The 12,274-nt window shown below is 39.3% G+C and overlaps 1 pseudogene; it reads right to left on the bottom strand.

Annotated features, from left to right (window-relative positions):
- Positions 1–11,095: 11,095 nt before the first annotated feature.
- Positions 11,096–11,213, bottom strand: LOC135592551 (5S ribosomal RNA; annotated as a pseudogene).
- Positions 11,214–12,274: the final 1,061 nt, after the last annotated feature.

The raw sequence follows: 12,274 nt of genomic DNA, 5'->3' as shown, positions 1-12,274 counted from the left end.
TTTGTCGAACAACCTCCCGGATTTGAAAATTCTCTTCTTCCTAATCATGTATTCAAATTGACTAAAGCTCTCTATGGCTTAAAACAAGCTCCTAGAGCTTGGTATGAAAGGCTTAGTTCCTTTCTTATTTTAAATAATTTTACCAAAGGCAAGGTTGATACTACATTGTTTATTAAACATTTTGAAAATAATTTTCTTATTGTGCAAATTTATGTTGACGATATTGTGTTTGGCTCTTCGGATGAATCACTATGTGAATCATTTGCCAAATGTATGAGTCTTGAATTTGAAATGAGTTTAATGGGTGAATTAACTTTCTTTTTGGGATTACAAATCAAACAACTTAGTGATGGTATATTTCTTAACCAATCCAAATATACATTAGAATTGTTAAAACGATTTAACATGGATAATTCAAAAGCAATAAACACCCCTATGAGTACTGCGACTAAGTTAGATATGGATGAAAATGGTGAAAGTTTCGATCAAAAAACATATAGGGGAATGATAGGTAGTCTACTCTACCTCACTGCGACTAGACCGGATATTATGTTTAGTGTAGGACTTTGCGCTAGGTTTCAATCTAATCCTAAATTATCTCATCTTAAGAGTGTTAAAAGAATATTTAGGTATCTTAAAGGAACTTCAAATTTAGGATTGTGGTATCCAAAATCTGAAAATTTTGATTTAATAGCCTATGCGGATGCCGATTTTGGCGGATGCAGAATAGATAGAAAAAGTACATCCGGAACATGCCAATTTTTAGGACATGCACTTGTTTCTTGGACTTCCAAGAAACAAAATTCAGTTGCACTATCTACGGCAGAAGCCGAATACATAGCTGCAAGTGCATGTTGTGCACAAGTCATTTGGATGAAAAATACATTAGAAGACTATGGAATTCACTTTAAAAATATTCCCATAAAATGTGATAATACTAGTGCCATATGTCTTACTAAAAATCCAATTCAGCATTCTAGAACTAAGCACATCGACGTTAGGCATCATTTCATACGCGATCATGTCCTTAACAATAATGTTGTTCTAGAATTCATTGACACAAAGCATCAATTAGCAGATATATTCACAAAAGCTCTGAACGAAGATCAATTTGAATTCATTAGAAGGGAATTAGGCATGTTAAATTGTCCCTAAAATGAGCTTCACGAAAAATGACTCGTTCTTTTCCTTTCTTTTATGGATTTGATTTCTTCTTCAATTCAAAATAATCCATTAAAGTATAACTTATTATCTTGAGGGAAGCAAACAAAAAAAAAAGGTGAGCGCTCGGGCGCCAGGCGGTGACACCGCTCGGTTTGGCGGTGGCACCGACCGAGCGACCCTTATTAACCCAAGGGGTTAGGGCCGGCGGTGACACCGCCCCCAACCCGAAGAGAGAGTTCTCAAAACCCACTCCCATTTCCTCTAACCCTCATTCTAACTCTTAGAAACATTGGAGAAGGATTCTTGGTGGTCCAAGCCTTCCATCTCTCAACATAATCTCCACAAGGTAACTCTTGAAATCCCTCCTTTCTTTTCTCTTTCTCTTGCTTATTTTTAACAATTGGTATCATCATCCTGTCTAGAAAATGGCTCCAAAGAGATCAAAAGGAATAAGGATTCAAGGAGATTCATATAACCATGACCTTTTTAGATCAAAAGAGGTAGCCCTTAGCTTTCCAAAATTTGAAACACGATGTGTCCATAAGGGAAAATACATTGATTTGGATGAACTAGAAGACTTAGATCCAATTAAATGGTTTGCTCAACTAGAAGCTCTACCTCTACTACAAATAGATGAACCAATCTATCCACGGTTAGTGAGATTGTTCTATACCAACCTATATGAAGACAATGATAGCCTAAGCACTTACATTCTAGGAACACCCATTAGAATTTTTGACAGCACCATTTGTGAGCTAATTGGCATAACTGAAAAAGATAGGGGATGCTATTTTAAAGGTAAATGGGACGTCAAAAAAATAGGAGCAACCTATTCCGAAGCCGTGAAAACAATTTTTGCAAATCCAAACCTTGACTTCCTACCCAAGAGCTGTGAACACTTAATGCCTTTCAACTCTAAAATTCTTCATCACATTATCACGAGCATCATATTCCCCAAACAATTTCATCTTGACGAAGTAAGTCAATTAGAGATAGGAACCATGTATTGGATTATGACCGGTCAGCATAATTGTTTCGGGTACTTGATTCGCCAACACATGCAGGAAATTATGACTAAGGATACTATATTGCCATATGGGAGGTTAATCACTAGAATTCTTCATGCCTATGACATTTGCATTCCACCCAATGAAGAATCTATTCAAAATGATCGATATAACATAATAAATAAAAACCTGCTAAAAAAACTTAGGTGCACTTTTAGCAATGGCATATGGGTTAGGCAGCCTAGAAGAACGGATCCAATTCCTACACCAATAGAACAACCCGAAACACCAATTCTTATGGGAAATGAATCTCCTCCTCCTAGTCCCTTTGGAGCAGCACCTTCAGCTCCTGTTTCCTCCTCTGAAGATATCATTATGGCGGAGCTATCTCAGATCAAATCACAGCAAAAACAAATTCAGAATCAACAAGTTGAAATTTTGAAGACACTACGACAGATGAATGAAAAAATAGATATCATGTATCAGCACTGTGGATTACCTCCTAAGGATTAAATTGATGTATCTTTTTATTCTGTCCTGTTTGCTGTTAAAAAACAAGTTCATGTTTGTCATCGATTGTACGATAACTGATCTTTCCTTTAGATAACTACTGTCTTAATCTGCATAGATGATGATGTCTTTTGGACAAACTATTTCTGGAAAATTTGAATGAAGAACTTTGATAAATGCTAAACCTTTTTCTATGATCATCAATTAGCTGGCTTGTCTCTTTTTGTTGATGACAAAGGGGGAGAAGTGATGACTTACACCAGAACGATAGCATGGCTAATATGAATTTGTGATATGAATGTCTTATATGACTTGCAAATCCTTGAAAATATCACAAGATTGATATCATGAAATTTTTATTGAAAATCTTTATCTTCTATCGTAGCAAAACTCGTCCCGTATCATTTAACTTATGATTTTCATCGAAGTTTCGTACTCACTATTGTTTAATGAGGATAACGATAAAGTTCCACGATTAGAACTTATCGGGTTATGATTGAATCCAATGGGATGGAATTCAAGTGTTTTTTCTTTTTCTCATAATATGGCATATAGATAGGGGGAGTTATGTTTAACTCCGTCATCAATTGATTGTCATCATCAAAAAGGGGGAGATTGTTGAATCTCGGATTTTGATGATATAATCAATTGGTGGGTTAATTGATCTAATCCATATTATTGAGTTAAGTGTGCAGGATTAATTATGATAATCAGAAAACATAAAGCAAGGATACCGGAGTCGAGCTCGATGGACGTTTAAGAGACCGAAGAATCATCGGAGATGCTGCCGGAACCGTCCGAGAAGAAATCGGGAACGTGTCGGAAGTTCGCCGAAGAAATCGTCGGAGGCTCGCGGAGATCACCAAGAAGGCTCGGCTACTCGTTAAAGTCATCACAAAGATTGGGAGCTTGCAGGGAGTCCGTCGGAAGAAGTTCGTCGGAAAGCTCGCCGGAACAAGACTCGACGTTCGCGGTTAAAAAACTTGCTTAGGATGTTTTTTTTTTGTAGTTCACCTGTAATTAGGATTAGGATTAAGAGATAATCCTATATCCTGGTTAGGGGCCAACTGGGCCCAAAGTCAAATTTGGTTTGGGCGAAAAATAAGCCAAACCAATGAATCGGAAAGCCAGGCGGTGGAACCGCCTGGTTGGGCGGTGAAACCGCCCAGCACCCGAGTGCTGGGCGGTGACACCTCCTTGGCTGGGCGGTTGCACCGTCCAGCACCCGAGCGCTGGGCGGTGGCACCGCCTGGCTGGGCGGTGGAACCGCCAGCACCGGGAACCCTAAGAGAATTCAAATTTTGGAGCCCAAAATTTGAATCCTCTTGAGGCCTATAAATACCCCTCAAATCTCAGCTGAGGTTACAACTTTTGAGAAGCATTTTGATTGAGAGAAAAGTCTTAGAAAGTCTTAGCAAGTCTTGTTTTCAATTTGCTAGAGAGTTCTCCTCCTTCTTTCTTATTGAAAATTTGTAAGAGGTTGAGCTGCTTGTAAAAGGTTGTAAGAGGGGTGTTTACCCTTCCATTTCAAGAGACTTGCTAGTGGAAGGTGGGAGCCTCATCGAAGAGGGGCCTCGCAAGTGGAGTAGGTCATTTGACCGAACCACTCTAAAAATCGGCGTAATCTCTGGTTTGCTTTTTATTATTGTCATTTACATTACTGCAAATCTTCTTACTGCTTTAGTTCCTTATTACTCTTGCTGCGCAACTTTAAGAATACGCTTTCAAGTTAAATTTCTCAAGTTTCATTCTTAACGTACGAAAGATTTTGTTAAAATCGAAGTTTTAATCCGCTGCACTAATTCACCCCCCCCCTCTTAGTGCCGCTCCGATCCTAACACATGTTTCTCAAGAAATGGGCCTCTTACACAACTGGCAAAGGTTACTTTCAGATGCGCTATTTGGTGGATGTGGAAGGAGAGATTTAATAGAATCTTTGAATGTCAACACACAAACAATGCTCAGCTCTTGAAAGAGATTATTAGAGACTCAAGATCTTGTATGGAGCATGATCTCAAAACCGAGCACTTCACCCGAAGAGAAAAAGATATTTTTATCAAATTTAATTTTGCTATTAGCTAAAGATCTTGGGAATGATGCCAAATAATGTACCCACAGGTAGTTATAGTCTACAGCATGTGTAGTCATAACTATCACATTCGCACTCTATGAGTTACTTGGCTTTGTCTATGACTTGTATAGATAAAGCTTTTTTTTTTTTTGTATCGATAAAGCTATTTGTAGAAACTTTACACATAATCAATTTACTTTTACTTACAAAAAAAAATGGGAATGTGTTACCATGGATTTTGTTTCAGGACTACCCAGAACCTCTAGAAAGCATGATGCTATTTGGGTTATCATCGATAGGTTAACAAAATCTATACATTTTCTACCGATTAATATGACTTATTCGCTTGATAGACTTGCAGATTTCTATGTCAATGAAATAGTAAGACTTCATAGTATTCCAAAGGAGATCATCTCTGATAGAGACTTTAGATTTTTCTCTAGATTATGGAGAAGATTATAGGAATCTATGGGCACTAAAGTCAAGTTTAGTACTACTGTATATCATCCTCAAACTGATGGTCAATCAGAAAGAACAATTCAAACACTAGAGGATTTGCTTAGAGCCTATGTTATGGATTGGAAAGGTGAATGGGCTAAAGATATTTCACTTATTGAGTTCACTTATAATAATAGTTATCATTCAAGTATTCTGAGGGCTCCTTATGAAGCTTTATATAGGCGAAAGTGCATAACACCTATATGTTGGGAGGAAGTCGGTGATAGAAAGTTGTTAGCACCAGACAAAGTATAAGATACTACCGAGAAAATTCAAGTTATAAGGAAAAGTTTAAAAACTGCTCAAAGTACATGGCAGGCCCTTCTCAATAAACTACCTACAATAGACAATATGAAAAGAAGAGGTATCTATCATGTTAACCGATGCTCCTTTTGTTTGCAACAAGAAGAAACTGTTGACCACCTCTATTTTGCTTGTGATTATACAAAATGGATATGGAAGGAGATTCTCCAGCGATTTGAACTCAATAGACTGCCGCAACCAAACTTGCACCAAGAACTAGGCGACCTTATGCAATGTTTCTCAAGAAAAGGGCCTCTTACACAACTGGCATAAGTTACTTTCAAATGCGCTATTTGGTGGATGTGGAAGGAGAGATGTAATAGAATCTTTGAATGTCAACACACAAACAATGCTCAGCTCTTAAAAGAGATTATTAGAGACTCAAGATCCTGCATGGAGCATGATCTCAAAACCGAGCACTTCACCCGAAGAGAAAAAGATAATTTTATCAAATTTAATTTTGCTATAAGCTAAAGATCTTGGTAATGATGTCAAATAATGTACCCACAGGTAGTTATAGTCTACAGCAAGTGTAGTCATAACTATCGCATTCGCACTCTATGAGTTACTTGGCTTTGTCTATGACTTGTATAGATAAAGCTATTTGTAGAAACTTTACACATAATCAATTTACTTTTACTTACCAAAAAAAGATCAATTTGAATTCATTAGAAGGGAATTAGGCATGTTAAATTATCCCTAAAATGAGCTTCACGAAAAATGACTCGTCCTTTTCCTTTCTTTTGTGGATTTGATTTCTTCTTTCTTCTTCAATTCAAAATGATCCATTAAAGTATAACTTATGATCTCGAGGGAAGAAGCTAAACAAAAGGGAGGAAGAAAATTTTTTTTTCTTTCCTCCGCGGGATGCCAGCGGTGGCACCGCCAGATCCGGCGATTGCACCGCCTGGCTCTCGGGCGCCAGGCGGTGACACCACTCGGTTTGGTGGTGGCACCGACCGAGCAACCCTTATTAACCCGAGGGGTTAGGGCCGGCGGTGACACCGCCCCCAACCCGAAAAAAAGGCTCTCAAAACCCTCTCCCATTCCCTCTAACCCTCATTCTAACTCTTAGAAGCATTGGAGAAGGATTCTTGGTGGTCCAAGCTTTCCATCTCTCAACATAATCTCCATAAGGTAACACTTAAAATCCCTCTTTTTGTTATCCCATTCCCTCTTTTCTTTCCTCTTTCCCTTACTTATTTTTCACAATTTCATCATCATCTTGTCTAGATAATGGCTCCTAAGAGATCAAAAGGAAAAAGGATTGAAGGAGATTCATTTGACCATGATCTTTTTAGATCAAAAGAGGTAGCCCTTAGCTTTCCAAAATTTGAAACACAATGTATCCATAAGGGAAAATACGTTGATCTAGATGAACTAGAGGACTTATAACCCATTAGGTGGTTTGCACACCTAGAAGCTCTACCTCTACTACAAATAGATGAACCAATCTATCCGCGATTAGTTAGATTGTTCTATGCCAACCTATATGAGGACAACGATAGCCTAAGTACTTACCTTCTAGGAACACCCATTAGAATATTTGACAGTACTATTTGTGAGCTAATTGGCATAACTGAAAAAGATAGGGGATGCAATTTTAAAGGTAAATGGGACGTCAACACAATAGGAGCAACCTATACCGAAGCCGTAGAAATAATTTTTGCAAATCCAAATCTTGACTTCCTACCCAAGAGCTGTGAACACTTACTGCCTTTCAACTCTAAAATTCTTCATCACATTATCACAAGCATCATATTCCCCAAACAATTTCATCTTGACGAAATAAGTCAAATAGAGATAGCAACCATGTATTGGATTATGACCGGTCAGCATAATTGTTTTGGGTACTTAATTCGCCAACACATGTAGGATATTATAGCTAAAGATACTATATTGTCATATGGGAGGTTAATCACTAGATTTCTTCATGCCTATGGCATTTGCATTCCACCCGATGAAGAATCTATTCAAAATGATCGATATAACATAATAAATAAAAACTTACTGAAAAGACTTAGGTGCACTTTTAGCAATGACATATGGGTTGGGCAGCCTAGAAGGACGGATCCAATTCCTCCACCAATAGAACACCCTGAAACACCAATTCTTATGGGAAATGAATCTCCTCCTCCTAGTCCCTTTGGCGCAGCACCTTCAGCTCTTGTTTCCTCTTCTGAAGATCTCATTATGGCGGAACTATCTCAGATCAAATCACAGCAAGAACAAATTCAGAATCAACAAGTTGAAATTTTGAAGACACTACGACAAATGAATGAAAAAATAGATATCATGTATCAGCACTGTGGATTACCTCCTAAGGATTAAATTGATAGATCTTTTTATTCTGTTCTGTTTGCTTTTAACAACAAGTTCAAAGTTTGTCATCGATTGAACGATAACTGATCCATCCTTTTAGATAACTACTGTTTTGATCTGCATAAATGATGATGGCTTTTGGATAAACTATTTCTGGCAAATTTGAATGATGAACTTTGTTTCCTATTAAATGCTAAACATTTTTTCTATGATCATCAATTAGCTGGCTTGTCTCTTTTTGTTGAGACAAAGGGGGAGAAGTGATGACTAAGTGATGACTTATATGAATTACAAAAACTTGTGTGATATGAATGTCTTATATGCCTTGTAAAATCCTTAAAAATATCACAAGATTGATTGATCATATTGAAGACATGCCTGACACGGGAGTGTCTAATTTACTACAATCTGATTATATGAGCCTTGATTATGATCTAGTATCTTTTTCAATCAATAATGATGCCTCATAATCTTTATCTCAGCACACTCAAATATGACAGCTCATCAGCATATTCTCTGCACAAAGTTAAAGCTGTTTCAAGGTGCTTTTCTTCAAAACAAAGGAATGCATTAAAGGAGTTGGTTGGTAGTTGTGAACATTTCTTCATTACCAATGAGTGCATTAAAATAGTTGGTTAGTAGCTGTAAACACTTAATTTCGAAATTCCCTATGCATGAAGGGTTGTTTCATGCACTAGTATTTATTTTGGTGTTTAGGACTTAGAAAGGGTTTTTAGAAAAACTGAGGATATTGGCCGAAGCTCTCTTGGAGTGCTCTTTTGAACTCTGTATCTCTTGGATGTGTCCTTGAGTGGTGAGTCTTTCGCTTTCAGTTCTGTATCCTTGTTTATTATCATTAGGGTGGTGATCTTCTGTATCCCTTTTGATTTTTAAACTTGGTGGTGAGCTATATATCGTTTTATCGAAGTTTCTTCAAAAGTGCGTTCCTTGCCTTTTGTGACATTTTCTATCTGAACAACTGTTATATCAGTTTTCTATCGACATCCATTATGCATTTTTTCCCTCCCCGGTATCAGTTTGGTATCAGAGCTAAAGGCTAGAGATCATGACAAGGCGGAATGGAAAAGATATAGTTGGTGAAGGTAGCGACCACGAAGATGACGTTGAGTCGTTGAGGCTACAGCTACGAAAATTGCTGCGTAGCCTACAAGAAAAAAATGAGATAATCGACGAACTTCAAAGTAGACATAACCAATATGAAAATGAAGCTCGAGAGTTTACTTTTGTTGATGATGCACCTCTTCCAAGGGAGTCGAGAAGATGTCGGAGAAGAAATGAAGTCCAAGACGAGTCGTAGAATAAATATAATCCCAGATTTGATATTCCAGAATTTGAAGGGAAAATAAATGTTGATGACTTTATCGATTGGCTTAATACAGTAGAAAGAATCTTCGATTTTCATGAACCACCAGAACAACAGAAGGTCAAACTTGTGGCACTCAAACTCAGGCGGAATGCATCTTTTTGGTGGGAAAATCTGAAGAAACAAAGAGAACATGAGGGGAAGAGTAAGATCGTTACATGAGAGAAAATGAAAAGGGAGCTAAAGAGAAAATATTTACCTCATAATTATAGATAAGAGATCTTTCTCAAAATAATGATTTCAAGCAAAAAGATCTTAGTGTGGAGGAGTACACTGTAGAATTTGATAATTTGATGTTAAAATGAGAGCTTGTGGAACCGGAAGAGCAAACAATTGCAAGATACTTAGGAGGTCTGAAGTATGAGATTGCTAAAGTTGTTCAGCTACAGCCATATTGGTCTTTAAATGATGTGAGCAAGCTGGCATTAAAAGTTGAAAAGCAACAAAAGTTTGAAAAGAGTTTTCGGTATGGCTCAAAAGAAGGCTACACAAAAGGAGGAACTTCCAAGCCTACTGTCCAAAGCAAGGTGATATCGAAGGTGCAAGAAAAGGGTGAAGAGTCTGCTGGCAACAAAAAAACACCTAATTCTTCTACCCCAAGTGGTCGAAAATGCTTCAAATGTCATGGTTTTGGGCATATTGCTTCGGATTGTCCAAATAGGAGGATTGTAACTTTGGTTGAAGATCATAGTGATGGAGGCGAAGATGAAGCTGACGATGAACCAAAATACGATGATGATGAGGAAGAGATTACTTATGCTGATCATGGTTTGTCTATTGTATTGCAACGTAGTTTACAAGTGTCATATGTGGCCGACGATGAAAGTTGGGTGAGAAAAAATGTGTTTCACACTAAATGCACTTCTCTTGGCAAAGTATGCTTGGTAATCATCGACAGCGGCTGCTTTGAGAATGTGGTACCGCTGGGCGGTGGCACCGCTTGGCTGGGCGGTGGCACCGCCAGTATCGGGAACCCGAAGAGAATTCAAATTTTGGAGCCCAAATTTGAATCCTCTTGAGGCCTATAAATACTCCTCAAATCTCAGCTGAGATTACAACTTTTGAGAAGCATTTTGTTTGAGAGAAAAGTCTTAAAAAGTCTTAGCAAGTCTTGTTTTCAATTTGCTAGAGTGTTCTCCTCCTTCTTTCTTATAGAAAATTTGTAAGAGGTTAAACTGTTTGTAAAAGGTTGTAAGAGGGGTATTTACCCTTCCATTTCAAGAGATTTGCTAGTGGAAGGTAGGAGCCTCATCGAAGAGGGGCCTCGCAAATGGATGTAGGTCATTTGACCGAACCACTCTAAAATCGGCGTAATCTCTGGTTTGCATTTCATTATTGCTGTTTACATTACTGCAAACCTTCTTACATGCTTTAGTTCCTTATTACCTTTGCTGCGTAACTTTAAGAATACGCTTTCAAGTTAAGCTTTTCATGTTCCGTTCTTATCGTACGAAAGATTTTTCTAAAACCGAAATTTTAATCCGCTGCACTAATTCACCCCCCCCTTTTAGTGCCACTCCGTTCCTAACAGCATCAACGTCCGGAGCCTCTTCTGCATCAAAAAACCATCGGCGCTTTTTCGAACGATCAAGGAATCGCTATTGCAAGCTCTCTCCGAGCCCTAGCCCAACAACTGCATATCGGTCATGGCATGCGCGCACCGAATCCTTCGGCACTTTCTCGAACGATCTCGGAATTGCTATTGCGACACCAGTCCGGAAAGCTCTCTTCGAGCCCCATGATACTGATAGCGTAGCGATCACAGCAAATTCCAAGCCCCAAATCCATCTCCTTAGAGTTTGATGGGAGAGGTTTTCGTATCTCATGAAGCAATAAGGAGTGCAACACGAGGACTTCCTAGGGGTTCACCCATCCTAGTATTACTCTCGCCTAAGCACGTTATCTTCGGAGTTCTGATGGGATCCGGTGCTTTAGAGCTGGTATGATCGCAGGTGTTTCGCGTGCTTCATCCCACGCTTATGTGCATGTTGTGACTGGCGCATCAATGTCCGGAGCTTCTTGCACGTCACGAAATCATCGACGCTTTCTCGAGCAATCATGGAATCGCTATTGCTAGCTCTCTTTGAGCCCCAGCCCAATGACTGCGCAACGGTCATGGCAAGCGGGAGCCGAATAATTCGGCACTTTTTCGAATGATCTTGGAATCGCTATTGCGATCCTAGACTGGAAAGGTCTCTCCAATCCCCACAATACTGGCAGTGTAATGGTCACGGCAGATTTCGAGCCCCAAACCATCTCCTAGGAGTTCAACGGGAGAGGTTATCGTATCTCGGGATGCAAAAAGGAGTGCAACACAAGGACTTCCCAAGGGGTCACCCATTCTTGTATTACTCTTGTTGAATCTCGGATTTTGATGATGAAACTAATTGATTGTGTTTAAATGTTTGACTACATTTTGAGTGATACAGGTCTACTCGATCAGGATTAGACAATTAACGCAGGAGGAATTGACGTTGCGTCGGAGGAGATCACGTCAGGATATTGGATGGCAGAAGGCTTCGGGCGTCGGGCATCGGGCCAAGGAGAGCGAAATTGCGCCAAGGATATCGGGGTTGCGGAGGTCAACCGCCGATTGGGCAACAAGCTGCAAGAGAGGACGATGCACCGAAGAATCGGATGAAGCGCCAACCAATGACGTGCCGGGCAACAGAATGTCAATTTGCGTTATAATAATTGTCTAGATCGGAGTAGAGTGTTTGCTTGTGTGTGCAGGATTAACTACGATAACCAAAAAACACAAAGCGAGAATACCGGAGTCAAGTTCGATGGACGTTTAAGAGTCCGAAGAATCGTCGGAGATGCTGCCAGAACCAACCGAGAAGAAATCGGGAACCTGTCGGAATTTTCGGAAGTTCGCCGAAGAGATCGTCGGAGGTTCACGGAGATCACCGAGAAGGCTCGGCTACTCATTAAAGTCATCACAAGTTCGGGAGCTTGCTAGAAGCCCGTCAGCAGAAAGTTCGTCGGAAAGCTCGCTAGAACAAGACTCGACGT

Source organism: Musa acuminata, chromosome BXJ1-1 (genome assembly GCF_036884655.1).
Source record: "Musa acuminata AAA Group cultivar baxijiao chromosome BXJ1-1, Cavendish_Baxijiao_AAA, whole genome shotgun sequence".
NCBI classification, from domain to species: domain Eukaryota; kingdom Viridiplantae; phylum Streptophyta; class Magnoliopsida; order Zingiberales; family Musaceae; genus Musa; species Musa acuminata.
This window is presented reverse-complemented; position numbering and strand designations above follow the sequence as displayed.